This window comes from Diabrotica undecimpunctata, chromosome 3 (assembly GCF_040954645.1).
Source record: "Diabrotica undecimpunctata isolate CICGRU chromosome 3, icDiaUnde3, whole genome shotgun sequence".
In the NCBI taxonomy this organism is placed as follows: domain Eukaryota; kingdom Metazoa; phylum Arthropoda; class Insecta; order Coleoptera; family Chrysomelidae; genus Diabrotica; species Diabrotica undecimpunctata.
In genome coordinates this window covers 61181457-61197407 of record NC_092805.1, presented here as the reverse complement: position 1 = coordinate 61197407, position 15951 = coordinate 61181457, and the positions used below count along the sequence as shown (strand labels likewise).

General features: G+C 35.7%; 1 long non-coding RNA gene across 2 annotated transcripts in view; it reads left to right on the top strand.

Annotated features, from left to right (window-relative positions):
• LOC140435618 (uncharacterized) overlaps positions 1-15951 on the top strand; it is a 152346-nt gene that overhangs the window by 123761 nt on the left and 12634 nt on the right. The window contains exon 5 of one of the 2 annotated variants that reach the window (XR_011950195.1): positions 7433-7765. The exons of the other annotated variant lie outside the window; for it this stretch is intronic. This is a non-coding gene — a long non-coding RNA (uncharacterized lncRNA). Of the gene's footprint in view, positions 1-7432; positions 7766-15951 lie in introns of those variants that run through there. 2 annotated transcript variants of the gene reach the window in all.

The window sequence follows — 15951 nt, the reverse complement described above, 5'->3', positions numbered from 1 at the left end:
AAAAATCACCTGAAATATATTGTTAAAGATCCTCAAGTCCAAAATGACAAATGCCGATATGGATGCCAAGCCCAAGAAACCATCCAACATTGTACCGGGAGTTGACAGGCGTTTGTTGGAACTGATTATAAAGAACGCCATGAGTATGAAGCCAGTATGAGTATGAACACATGAGTCAGTAGACAAGATTATCCATCAAGAACTAGCTGACAAACTGGGACTTCCCCAAACCGAGCATCTTCCTTATTATCAATACTCCCCTGGCAGTCTGACAGAATACTTGAAATGACAACTACAAGCTACACTGAGACCGCACTGTGCTCACAGACCAACCAGTGGCACATAATAGACCGGATCTCATACTAGTTAATAAACTTACTAGGCAAACACTTATTGATGTGGCGATACCTAACACCAATAATTTGCGTGTTAAATACAACGAAAAGGTCGCCAAGTACAGAGATCTAGAATTAGGAGACAATGGGGAATGGAAAGTACCCAGAGAGTACCTATTATTCTATCTATTACTGGTGTTTTTCCCAAAAACCTCCTAGAGAACATAAAACAACTGGGTCTTAATGAACATCTCTACAAGGCCTTGCAGAAAGCTGTACTCGCAACGTCCAGATTTGTACGAAAATTTTTGTGAGATACACTAGCATACCAAGTCACATAGGGCAACACAGAAATAGTCCCACTAGAGCTCAATCCTTTTGATACCGTAGGTATCTAGGATGAGTGAATTTTCTTCTTAGTGGGAGTGTGAGCCGTATGGCTAAATCTGAATAAATTACTTTTTATTAAGATTTACATATTTGAAGCCACTAAATATATGGGTAAAAACCCTTTAAGTATAGTTAATTTAATTTTAAATTACATTTTTGATGATAAAAAACTAGAATGTTCAAGTTATAAACGGAATTTACTTTATGGCAACGTAGGACTCCACCAGTGGCGCACCCAGGGGGGTTTTGGGGATTAAACCCCCCAGGGCACTATTCCGACACTGTTACTCACAAATTTTAAGGACTCAAAATACAAAATAATGGAGGTAACCTAAAAAAATTTCGGCTAGCCAAACAAACCCCCCTCCCACCTCCCGGAAAATTTTGCATTGGACTCCACTGGGGTTACTGTCCCTTAGACGAAGTGTCTCAGAGAACTTGTTGATACTAACTGACCAAAATGACATATTTGGACAAAGATCTGAACAAAGCAGTCAATGAACCGGAGGTATGTGTCTAAATGTGACTATAGCCAACATTATGTATAATTAAATATGTTGGAATTTAAAGTGAGATATACCCTGAAAGTTTGTTGTAAAAAAGGTATCTATTATTGTAGCTGGATTGAAGTGGATAAAAGCTTTGATTCTAGGTAGGCAACCATCTATACATATCTGATTCAAAGTTGATGAGCTAAAAAATTAAATAATAACGCCCTATATCTTTTTATCCCATTTGATGCCTGGAATTCTGCAAGAATGTGCAAGATGCCAAATTCTTTATTATTAAAGATTAAGATACTAATTGATGTATGTGCGGATTTATTATTAGTACCATCTATTAATTATCTAAGGTTAACTCTATTTGGCTAAAATAACAATTTGTGATGTTGTATTGTGAGAGAGTATAATAAATGAAGGAGAGACGGAGATCTCCAGAGATCTGTAACCATAACCTAAACAAAAGATTTGAGAATAAAGAAGAAAGATGTATACTATAAAAGAAAATAAGGAGGAGGGTGACTTTAGTTAGAGCAGTTATGTTGAAACTGGTATGGATGTTACTTTAGTATTGTATATAATAAATTATCTTAATGTGTGAATGGAGAAGAATATTATACAAATAATGGTTTAATCTGGTTTAAATCTTAAAATCTTAAAAAAAAATCTTCAAGTTAAAAAATACTAAAAAGGGGGATGAAAGATAAGAACATAACATGTGGACAGTTAAATATTAAAAACCTTTAGAAAAATTGGTGTGATGGAGACAGAAAAATGAAAGGATATGAAAATAGAAAAACGAAAAATTAATAGTAGAAGATGGATGTAAGAGAAGTTGTAGATGATATAGGTCATGAGAATAGTTGACGATGAAGAGGGAGAAGGTCACGAAGGGAGATGGAATGAGACATGGCAATTAACGTATTTGGGACTTCGCTGCTTTTCTTTGGTGATTTCCAGGTCTTTATATAAGTCCAGAAAAACAAAAAATTAATAGTGGAAGATGGATGTAAGAGAAGTTGTAGATGATATAGGTCATGAGAATAGTTAAAGATGAAGAGGGAGAAGGTCACAAGAGGGAGATGGAATGAGACATGGCAATTAACGTATTTGGGACTTCTCTGCTTTTCTTTGGTTATTTCCAGGTCTTTATATAAGTCCAGTATTAAAAAAAATTTCTGGGGGATATTGTGAATTAGAGATAGGTCATCTGGAATATTGAGAATGTGGTTTTGTTCTTTTAAATGTTGTGTGTGAGAAAGTGGAAGTCTTTTCTCTTTATGCGTGTACTAGGCAGCATAAAGACAGCGATATACATGTGATCACATATATTATTACCTTTTAATATGTAAAAGTCTGGCAGGGTCTGGCCTTTTATTAGGATCCGTAGGCAAATATGTAGGTTCTCCGGTAGATTTAAATTTTATGTTGGTTTTTGTGATCGCTGTTCGTCCCGTCGCTCCCGTTTTTTTGTTCTTGTCAGTCGCGAGCCCCAGATTGTGTTTTTTGCAATATAGTCACTGCCTGAGAAAATGTTCAGATTGTTCCTTTTTGTTATTTAATTTGGGTTGGCGGTAAACTGTTGATAAATATGACAATGTTGTTCATCAGTGTCTTTGTTTTATAGATATATTCGTTGTTTCCCTGCTGTTTTAAGTCTTCAAAAGGTAGTGGTCTGTTAGTTTTGTTTTGCTTAATGTTAGAAATATTTACTACTTAATTGCTCAGTTAATTGATGTTTTCTTTAATGTTTTCTATATCTATTAGGTGGTGAATATTCTTTAAAACATCTTTCAAATGTTTATCGTACTTTGGCTGGTAGGTATGGAATTCTGTTTTTATTATTTATTTTTTTTATTAGTGATTTGATGATTAAAATATTAGCTTCTCCCGATTTAGGCTGAATTTTCGCTTTCTCTTTCTTTCTAGTGCTTTGATTTGATAGAGGTCTTAAGCTATATTGTTTAATAGCTTAGTTAACTAGCGTTTATGTTTTGTAAGTTTACAGTAGATCATATATGTTGCTGCTTTTGCTTGAGCTGGATAAGTTGGATTTGTTTACAGGTTGGTTTTCCATTAATTATTGTCTGTCGTAGGGTGTTAACTAGAGGGGGGTATAGTTGACATGTGCTTTACGTTAACAGGAATGTTAGTTTTACCAACTAACTGACCATTTAATGAATTTTGTGTTGTAAGAACATTGAACGCATAAAATATGGATTCAACGAATAAGTGAAAGTAATCCTCGAACAAGAGTAATTCCAAAACCAAATAGTTTTTTACGAAAAGTAAATCTGTGAAACAAAATATAAAAGAACAACTATTACCATAACATACTGTAATAATTCTTAACCATCATTCCGCGTAATATTTATTGCAATAAAATTGTTCCAATATCAATAACGTATGTAGTTTAAACATAACATATAAATTTGCAAAAAAAATTCTTATTTCAATTTTGTATTATTCCTAATTAATCAAGTCTTTACTATACATTCAAGGCACATCTGCTTCAATTAAGAAGTAAATTATTGTCTTTTCAGCTTTAAAAAAGGTGCTATTGTCTTATACTCTCTTGAAAAAACAATTTTCGTTTTCTTCTATTGTACCCTATCAGCTCAACCATAAAAGTTCATTTTTAAAGGGGACTCCTTAACATTTCACCCTAAATTTTAATTTGGTAGCAGCGAACAAGTTTTTATGTTACGTGCAGTTAAAGTGGCAAATTTTCTCTCGTCTTGTTTGTTTCTCCATCGCACTGCGTCATTCGTTTTAAAACTTTAGAAACGCGGAGATAGAGCCACTCGAGTACGCTGTAAAATTCTGAATGGCTGCATTAGGGTTGTGAAATATTGATACGAAGAGAAAAAATGGGGATATAACTTAGCTTGTAAAATGTATGGTTAAAGTGATAACCGTTTAATATTTAGTTACTAACCGCAATATTACTTATAAAACCTATTATCATAACGTTCTGTTTCAATTATTAAATAGCTTTAATGTCCCTTTAAAAATTTAGTGACAAAACCCTTATCAAAAAATGACAAAACGCAACGATACATAACAATGTTATTACACAAGGTTGCGTTTCTGTACGCAGACCCTTTAAAAAAAAGGTTATAAAATTATGGAATTACATATTCATCATCATCATTGGCTTTTACAACTCTTCGTGAGTTCTTGCCGCGTTTACTATTGCCTTCCATTAATTCCGATCCTGTGCTATTATTTCCCATGGCCTTACTTTCATCTTCTCCAGGTCTTCCCTGACTGCGTCTTTCCACCTTTTTCTAGGCCTTCCTGTCGATCTTCTACCATCTGGTCTTTCCCAAAACACATTGCTAATCAGTCTGTCGTCATCACTCCATACCACGTGGCCTGCCCATCTTAATCTATTGGCTTTTATGTATCTTACGATGTTTCCTTTCCCGAAGAGAGTCTCTATTTCATTGTTGTATCTGCTCCTCCATTCATTTGTCACGCTGTCCCTGCAAGGGCCATATATAATTCGCAGGATTTTGCGTTCCCATACTAATAGCTTATTGATTTCTTTCTTTCTCAATGTCCATGTTTCACTTCCATATGTCACTGCTGGTCGTATTATGGTTTTGTACAGTTGGATTTTGGCACGACTTGAGAAAAGCTTTGACCTCTCATTAGATGTTGAATGGCAAAGAATGATTTATTCCCCGCCAGTATTCGTATTTCAACCTCCCGTTCTCCTGTGTTTTTACTGGTAATTGTTACTCCTAGGTATTTGAATTCTTTGACCACCTCAAAATTATGATCGTTTATTGTAGTGTTTTGTCTTATTCGCTGTCGTTCCTTTTTTGATAAGACCATGTATTTAGTTTTTTCTTCGTTTATTTTCAGGCCTACGCTTAGTGTTGCTTCTTCAAAGTTCGATACTATATCCTTAACTTCCAGTGTTGTCTGTGCTACTGCATCTACATCATCTGCAAATGCGAGAATAATCTTTGCTCCTCTGGCAGTTATGTCTGGTTTGACTCTGGTATAGATTTTTCTCATTGCATATTCCAATGCTAGGTTAAATAGTAATGGGCACTATTATTAATAATTACATATTCGTCAATACTTAAATTTACAAAAAAATATTTATTAATAAAATGAGTTTTTTATTGCAAAAATTTAATATATTCGATAAAGATCGACATAGATAAAATACATAACAAAGAAATAATGAGAATAAAAATATAAAAAGTCCCCTTGGATAAAAGTAGAGATCGGAGATATACCATAAACTACATCTGCACATATCCGTTCTAATGATATAAAAACAGCAAGTAAAACACTAATAAAATAAAAAAAAATAATGAGAAGCACAGAAATGATCTAAGTAGTTGCTATTAAATTTGTGTAACCTCAAACCGGTCTTATAAGTTCAATAAAATTCCATAAATGTTTCTATTAACCCTAATTAAAAAACTTTTTTGTAATGTCACGTATTCTCTATACTACACACAAAATATACAGAGTGTCCAGAAGCTCTCCTGACAAATGAAGACCGGAGATTTCTCAAATAATTTTAAGACAATTCGCCTAGTCCGGAAATGCTTCCTAGGGGAGCTAGAGCTCATTAAAAATGGCGCCTTGTAGTTGGTTTTTTTTTAATATCTTCAGAAAGCTTCTATTTATAAAAACAAAAACTGGTACAATTATTTATCCTCCAGAGTTCAATTGATTTCATTAATTGTGAATTTCTAGTACCCATCATAGTCGTCCGTTTTGGGTAGGTCAGTGTTTATTTCACCTCATAACTTTTTTTTCTTTAACGTTTAAGCATTCGTAGTACTAGATTATTAAATTTTCAGATATTCTGGTAATAAAAGGAACTCTTTAAGTGAGTAGAATACATTGTGTTCTAGAAAAATCGGTTTTAAAATTTTTCGTTTTTTCGTCATGAAAGTTAAATTATTATTTTGTGCACTAGTTGGCTTTGAACTGTCAACAGAAGTATAACGTTTTTCATTGTTAAATTGTTATCAGTTCTTAAAGTTTACCTTTTAATTTTTTTAATGTGTGGCATTTAAATACAACAATTTTAAATAAAACATAGGTTTTTACTAATGATAAATACGCTGATATGCTTTTAGTATATGGCCAAATGAGGTGCAACGCTCAAGTAGCACAACGTAAATACGCTGAAAAATTTCCTAATCGTGAGCATCCCACTTATTCAACATTTACAGCTCTTCATCAACGATTAAGAGAAACAGGTCCATTGGTCCAAAAAAATAAAGAAACAGAGCGACATAATGATGTAATAGCGGCACATGAAGATGTTATTTTAATGGAAATTGAGAAAAATCCAGAAATTAGCGTTCGAATACTATCTGCCATGTATTCCACAATTTCAAAATCTTCCGTAAGAAGTATATATCTTACACAACGAAAATGTAAGATACAAGCACTGCTACATGGAGATTTTCCTACTTGAGAAGAATTCGCTAGATGGTTACAAAACCAGAAACATCAAAATGAATATCTTTTCAGATACATTTTGTTTTGTGACGAAGCTACATTCACAAAAAATTGAATTTTTAATGTACGTACTGAACATTATTATTTGTACGATGGTGACAATCCCCACGTTGTTTAAGAAATTAAGCATCAGCATAGGTTTAGCATAAACGTCTGGATAGGAGTAGTTGACGATTATCTACTTGGACCTGTGGATTTGCCTGCTCGTTTAAAAGGTGCTGATTATTATCATTTTTTTCAAAATATTTTACCTGATTTGTTAGATAATGTGCCTTTAAATATTCGGCAAAACTTATGCTTTCTACATGACGGCTGTCCGGCTCACTTTAGCAGGAATGTACGAGACTTTTTTGATAATAACTACAAAGACCACTGGATTAGAAGAGGCAGTCGAGTTGCTTGGCCAGCAAGGTCACCAGATTTGAATCCTTGCGATTATTGTGTTTGGGGATACACAAAGCATTTGTTTATTCCATTCCGATACAAAATCGTACACAACTCTGGATAAGGATAAAAGCTACTTGCAACGAATTTAGAAATAACTAATGGTCATCACATCAAGTATCTTTTATAACTATCTACCTTTGATACTTGTTCTTTTGTGTTAATTTCGTTTCATCGTAATAAATATTTTACGATAAATTCTGACCCAAAACCGTAAACATATTTATTACTAATATTCTCATATATTCACGTATTTTCTAGGTAACACCTACCTGACACACGATGGGTCCCCCTCCGCTATAAAAACAACAATCGAACTTTCTGGAGACGAGCCGATATAAAAATACCAGTTTGGAGACCATTCGCCGCTCTGTCTAGTCGAGAAGGCCATCGACTTTTCTAGTCTAACGGTATTGGGTATATAACAGGACCTTTTTGGAGAAAACGGGCAGTCAAAAAAGAAGCTCGCGTTCACGTTTAAATTGTAACGTCCGTATAGATAAATTATGTAATTATTAGTCAAATAAATTGTTGTACAGTGGTTTAATAAATTGATATAAATTATCGTGTTTTAGTAAATTAAAATAAGAACAATAAATTAGAATTAATAAAGACATAACAATACTTTGTTTTTAAAAATCTTTAAATAAAATTTTGTTTCAATTTGATCTTTTGGTTCTTTTCCCAAACTTTTTTTACGAATTTTGTGATGCATTTATTAAAACAAAAGATAATTTATAAAATTAATTAAGGTACCTATTCATTAAACTTTCATGACGAAAAAACGAAAAATTTTAAAATCGATTTTTCTAGAAAATGGTGTAATACTAAAGACTTAAAGTAAAAGTACCTTTTAGTACTAGAATATCTGAAAATTTAATAATTTAGTATCACGAATGACTAAAAGTTAAAGACAAAAAATAACCGTTGACCTACCCAAACGGACGCCTATGACCGGTACTAGAAATACGCAATTGATTGAATCGATTTAACTCTGGACGATAAACAATCACGCCAGTTTTTGTTTTGCTAAATAAAAGCGTTCTGGAGGTATTTAAAAAAACTAATTAGAAGGCGCCATCTTCAAAGAGCTCTAGCTCCCTTAGGGTGAATTTTCGGACTAGATGAATTGGGTTAAATTGTCTTAAAATCCCCGGTCCTTATTTGTCAGGAGAGTTTCTGAACACCCTGTATATTTAAAATATAATCACACGTCTTTACATAAAATATTGTATTTTTCATTGCAGCTCTTACATTTTTTACTTTCGTGAAAGATTAATGTTAATAATTTGCTTCTGTATTACTCTATTAAAATGATATACAGGGCATTTATTATAGTTCAACTACCAAAAGCATAAGATATTTTGCACATATCCTAATATTGTGAATTAGAGTGAGAAAATATTGTAATTATGAAAAATATACCTAAATTTGTAATTACTTTAACAAACCCAGAGCAATAGTAGTATTTACAGTAAAACATAATTTTTGTTATCTGTTCTCTTTTAGTGAGGTATTAACCATAAGAAAATAAAATGTCGATCCTATATGTTTGGACGACTGGTTTATATTAAGCATTTAAAGTTTTTACGGCAAAAAATTTCAAAATGGAAATACTCGCTTAAAATTTTGATAAAATTAATAAAAACTCTAGAACTAGCAAACGATGATAGATACTAGAAAATTATTTTTGTTGACTTCTGGTTTATTTTTTGTCTTCTCCTTAAAAGTTCAAGACTCACCTTTTTCTTGAAGATAAAATCCTTAAGTTGCAACAAACGATCGATTAGGTTTCGATCTACAACTTTGCTTACAAAATAAAATTCGCACAGAAAAATTATTTTTGCATCGATAAAGATTTTCGATACTGTTGTTCATCCCATTATAATATGAATATTTCCATGAAAAAATTTTACTTGGTAAATTTTTATTGATATCGATTTAAAAAATCCTTAATACCAAAAAAATATTTTATAGAATGTTACATAGTGAATTCAATAGTTAGAAGAACTAGAAACAAACAAGTTTTAAAGAATGGAAATAGCATAGAAAACAAATTACATAATTCTGAAATAATAAAATTAAATAGGGCAGACACCTTCCTCATTATCAAATGTAATTAAAGTGATTGAACCGGACCGGACCGGAGCCGGTCCTATCGAGAAACAGAATACTTCAAGGAAGTTTGAGAGAGCCTATACAGTCCACGCCAGCAACACCCTCAGTAGCAGAGAGAGACCACTAGACCCGGGAGAACGAGAGCAGTACCAAAGCCCAGAGCCATACTAGAGCCGAGAGCAGTACCAAAGCCGAGAGCCATACTAGAGCCGAGAGCAGTACCAAAGCCGAGAGCCATACTAGAGCCGAGAGCGGTACCAAAGCCGAGAGCCATACTAGAGCCGAGAGCGGTACCAGAGCCGAGAGCAGTACCAAAGCCGAGAGCCATACTAGAGCCGAGAGCGGTACCAAAGCCGAGAGCCATACTAGAGCCGAGAGCAGTACCAAAGCAGAGAGCCATATTAGAGCCGAGAGCAGTACCAAAGCCGAGAGCCATACTAGAGCCGCAGAGCAGCCAAAGGACAGGACCGATTGCAGAACCCACCAGAAGCGAGGGATCCTCAACGTCTAAGAACACAAAAAACCGTAAGTTTTTGAATAATTACAAAATCTTCCAACTTTTACAATCTTACAATTTAACAAGTTTTTTTTTATTACAATTTAACAATTTAGAACAACAATCTCCACTCTATCAATCGTATAATAATGTACTTTAGAATGCATACCATTTAAATAATACAGAGAATTGATAAAACAAAAATAAACGTCATTCACAACTATAATTAACTAAACAGTAATTTTGTATGACAATTTGAAAAAAGAAACGTTCATACATATAGCTTGCTTTTAATTACAATTAAATATTTTATTTCGAAAAATTAAAATAATTACGTAGCAAATAATTTCATTTATTTTGATAACAATATATATATATGTATATATATCATTATAAGAGTGTGTGGATTACATCTTGACCTACCTCAATGCAAAGAATAGCACAGCAGGCAAGGTCAAACTCATAGTTCGCTAAATTGCACATTCCGATAGAAAAGAAAGTGTTATAATACAGGTATACTTATTTAATACATAACGTACATTTAGTATTGTCTAATATATTTACCGCTGAATGTAAAATTTTTTAAAATAATCATGGAGAGTCTATACGTTAAGCAAGCGGAAATAGGAACAGAAATAGTGAAACTCGTTTCAAATACAAAAAAGGATTCCCAATCTCGGAAAAATCAACAATACATCCGGGATAGACAGGAAAAATTAGAAGAATATTGGGCAAAATTTTTAAATAACCACGAAAAGCTGCTAGAAGGGGGTATAACGAAAGAAAAATATTTTGAAACAAAATACTATGATCAGGTATTTAAGACATACATTGAGGGGAAAACCCTGTTGGAAGAATATGGAAGGGTGCTGAAAAGAGGAAAAGCACCGAAAGTAAAGGAGATACAGATAAGAAAGAATCGAGGAATTATTACGGCCAGAAAATGAACAAGACTTGCAGGAGGATGAAGAATTGCAGTCAGAGTTAAGAGAATACATGGAAAAGGTGAATACACTAATGATTGAAGCAGCAGTAAATGAGGAACTGGACGCTACAGATATTGGAGAAGTAGAGAGAATAAATCATCTAAAGAGGAAAGTCAGGGAAGTTTTAAAGAAAATAAGGCCAGGAATGCAACGGCCAGAAAGCACACAGAGGAGGGACGGTGTGACATTGCCGCAGGTAAAAATCCCTGTGTATGAAGGCAGATATGAAACGTGGAGAACTTTCCACGATCTGTTTACTAAAGTAATACATGAAAACGACCAGTTATCAAACGCAGAAAAAATGCAGTACCTAAAAACTCAAGTAAGAGGGGAAGCCAACAGAATGATACAACACTTAAACATATCCGAGGCCAACTACGAAGTGGCCTGGAACATGCTAAAAGATAGGTATGAGAACCCAAGGATGATATTGTTTAAATTAATAGACAGGATGCTACTAGCGCAGGAAGTAAAGGAATCTTCTGCTAGAGCATTGAAATCACTACATGACACCTTCCACGAAAGTCTGGAAGCCATAGGAGGGTTAGGAACAGACACGGAAGCGTGGAGCCCATTGATAGCCCGAATTATCATAACGAAATGGGACAATGAAACTAGGAGGCTGTACGAAAACCACATTGGAGACAGTAGAGAGATACCGACGTACAAATCGACACAAACATTCTTACAGCGAAGATTTCAGACACTGGAACTGCTGGAGTCAGAAAAAAGACAAGAGAAGCAAGGAGGATCTCTTAGGAAACCAAGAACACATTGCGTGATATGCAACGGAGATCACGGAGTACCGAACTGCAGAGAATTTCAGGAACTCAATGTAAGAGACCAGAACAGGATGATAAAAGAAAAAGGATTGTGTACAAACTGCCTAGCACATAAAAAAGAAAAACAATGTTATTCACAATATAGGTGCAGACACTGTGGCGGAGACCACCACCATATGTTGCATTATGAAAAAGGAAACACAAGCAACAAAAGAAACTCCAATGAAACGAAACGAGAACAAACACAAGAAAGAAATGGAAGAGATTCAAACAATAGAAGAAACGGGTACCAAGCTGATAGGTACAGAGGAGGAAATAATAATCCATACAACGCCAGAGAACAAAATAACGGAAGGCGAGAAAATACACAAGATACCAATGGGCCTAGGAATAGCAACGACCAGCAAAGAGGGCAGAATTCAGTAAACTGTGCAAGCCATAAGGAAGGTGAAGCATTACTAGCGACAGCTGTGGTACGCATAAGAGATGCGAAAGGAGATTCACACATAATGAGAGCACTAATCGACCAAGGGTCACAATGCGCATTTATAACGGAACAAGCTGCGACGACGCTAGGAACAACAAGGAAGCCCATACAGGCGACCATATCCGGGATAGGCTCGTCAGGAGAAAAAACAGCCAACTGGAGTATGAAACTTTTAATCGAAACTCATTACGAAAGTGACTTCGAGATGGAAATAGAAGCACTAGTACTACCGAAGATAACAAGGAATTTACCGGAAAAGGATATAATTCTACCGGACTATAACGAGAAAAATGCAATACTGGCAGATCCAAGATATTACAAGGTAGGGAAGATAGACTTACTACTAGGAGTAAAAGAATACAGTTACATATTGACAGAAGGGATGCACAGAATAAGTAATGGACTCCTGAGTCAAAACACCAAACTAGGATGGATAGTTTCGGGAATAGCACGAGAAAGGGAGAATATAAAAGCAGAAGTATGCTGTATGATATCAAGACAAGAAATGGACGTACAAATAAAGAACTTCTGGGAATTAGAAGAAGTAAATCAGGATACAAGTTTCTCAGTGGAAGAACAAGAATGTGAAGAACTGTATCGACAGACTGTAAAAAGGAATGAAGAAGGGAGATACGAAGTAAAAATTCCGTTTAGGGAAGACGTCGCAAAGTTAGGAGAATCTAAACAGCAAGCATTCGCCAGATTGATGCAACTAGAAAGGAAGTTTGCAAAAGACAAACAGTTAGAAGCGAATTACAGACAATTCATGGAAGATTATGAAAACCAAGGTCATATGGTAATAGCAGAAAACCAGGGAGATGGGTACTACTTACCTCATCATCCAGTGAGAAAAGAGGACAGTACTACAACGAAAATAAGAGCCGTGTTTGACGCATCAAGCAAAAGCTCATCGGCAGTAAGCCTGAATGATATTATGCACACAGGGCCGAAATTACAACAAGACTTGACAAATATACTATTACGATGGAGATCCAATAAGGTAGCATACTCAGCGGATCTGGAAAAAATGTTTAGACAAATCAGAATGGCAGAAGAAGACCAAAAATATCAAAAAATTTTGTGGAGAAAGGACACAAAGGACCACATACAAGAGTATAACTTAACGACGGTGACATACGGCACGGCCGCAGCACCCTTTTTAGCGTTAAGAACAATACAACAATTACAAGAAGACGAAGGAGCGAGGTTCCCGTTGGCATCGAAAATTGTAAAAGAAAACATGTATGTAGACGATATACTAGGAGGAGCTGAGACAGTGCAGGAAGCAGAAACAGCCCAAAAGGAATTAATACAACTGTTCAGAAAAGGAGGTTTCACTCTTAGAAAATGGTTGAGCAACGAAGAAAAAATAATGGAGAACGTACCGGAGGATATGAGGAACGTAGACTCGAAGGCATTCAAACAAGAAGAAGTACGGAAAACGTTAGGAATACACTGGTCACCTAAAGAGGATATAATCACATTCAAAATAGGGATAACGACGGCAAAGAAAATAACGAAAAGACACGTACTGTCAGAAGTAGCAAAACTATACGACCCACTGGGATGGATAGCACCTGTAGTAATTCAGGCGAAAATGTTCATACAGGAATTATGGGAGCAAAAGACCAGTTGGGATAAAGAATTAACTAGCAACCAACAAAGCAGGTGGAATACATACCAGGCGCAATTAGTAAATCTGGAGAAAATAACATTGCCCAGGTGGAACAACTTAAGCAAGATAAACAGAGTAGAACTACATGGATTTGCAGATGCGTCTATGAAAGGATATGGAGCGGTAATCTACTCAAGGGTATTAGGCCCAGAAATTAAAACGAATCTAATGATAGCAAAATCGAAAGTCGCACCATTGAAAGGGAAAACGACGTTACCGAGGCTCGAGCTGTGTGCCGCGGTACTACTAGCAAATTTAATGAAGAAAACCCTACAAGCATTGAACAGGGAAAACATTGAGGTATATGCATGGTCGGACTCAACGATAACCCTGGCTTGGATAAGGGGATCATCAAAAAGGTGGAAAATGTTCGTCGCCAACAGAGTAGAGGAAATAAGACGCGTTATAGGACCGAAAAATTGGCATAAGGTAGATACAAAGGAAAATCCAGCGGACATCCTCTCACGTGGAAGTACCGCATCAGAATTATTAGAAGCAGAGCTATGGTGGAAGGGACCAACTTGGCTGACTAGTAACAAAACTTTAACTCAGGAATCAGAAGAAATACCAGAGACAAATGAGGAGGAAGTCAAAACGAAAATAACGGTGCACACGACAACGATAAAGGAGGACATATGCGAGAGATTCTCAAATTTAGAAAGAATGAGAAGAGTACTTTCATATTGTAGGAGATTTGCAGACAAATGCAGAAAAAAGAAGGACAATGGACAAAGTCAGCTTACAGTCCAAGAATTAGAGGAAACGCTATTAAAGGTGATAAAGCACACACAGCACGCCTACTTCAAACCAGAAATAAATAAGCTGGAGAAGAAACAGCAATTAGACAAGAAAAATAAATTAGCGTCATTGGTACCATTCCTGGATAGACAAGGAATTCTAAGAGTCACCGGAAGACTGAGACACACGAATCTAAAGTACGGAGAAAAACATCCGATAATTTTGCCAAAGGATAGTGCATTAACAAAGTTACTTATAACAGATAGTCACGCAAGAAATCTACATAGCGGATTACAACAAACACTACAGTACATAAACAGGAAATACTGGATAATCAACGGCAGAAGAACCGTGAAAGATCATCTAGCAAAATGTTTAAGGTGCAGGAGGTATAAAAGCCAAGCAGCACAACAATTAATGGGAGATCTACCGAAAGACAGAGTGAACCCGAGTCATCCCTTTACTAACACAGGGATAGATTATGCCGGGCCAATAAAAATAAGTACCATGAGAGGCAGAGGACAGAGGAGCTATAAGGGCTACATCTCAGTATTTGTGTGTCTGTCAACGAAGGCAGTACACCTTGAGGTAGTAAGCGATATGTCTACGGATGCTTTCATCGCAGCGTTCAAGAGATTTACGGCACGCAGAGGACAGTGCAACAACGTATACAGCGATAACGGAACCACATTCGTAGGAACAGCAAATTTGTTGAAAAAAGAAAATCAAAAAATAGATGACGAGATAAAACAAGGATTACTGGCACTAGGTACCCAGTGGCATGTCATACCTGCATATGCACCACATTTCGGAGGATTATGGGAGAGCGCAGTGCGAATAATGAAATATCACTTGAAAAGAATCATCGGGGAAACAGTTCTAACATATGAAGAATTGAGTACGGTGCTGGCACAAATAGAAGCATGTATGAACTCGAGACCATTATGTGGGTCATCAGAAGACCCTGAAGGGAAAATAGCCCTGACACCAGCTCACTTCCTTATAGGGAGAGAAATTATATCACCAAATCGGGAAGAAGAGCTTACGACTTATTTGAAGATGCCGACGAGGTGGAGATTAGTGGAGAAAATAAAAAGAGACTTCTGGAAAATTTGGAAACAGGAATACCTGCACCAATTACAACAGAGAAATAGATGGCATAAGGCGCACCCTAACATAAAAGAAGAAGAAATAGTTATAATTAAAGAAGAGGATACACCTCCAGGCAGATGGCCATTAGCGAGGGTAACAAAAACACACCCTGGAGCGGAGGGATTAACCAGAGTAGTAACAGTGAGAAAGGCAAACGGGAAACTGACTAAAAGACCCATACATAAGCTAATACGACTGGAAGAAGAGAAACAGGAAAAGCCGAAAAAGGCAGCAGCACTAAGATGGAAGAAAATACTAGTAGCTATAATGTTTGTAACGATGTTAAAACCCATAAAGGCAGAACCGTATAAAATATATAATCCGGTACCAGGATTTTTCACAGAAG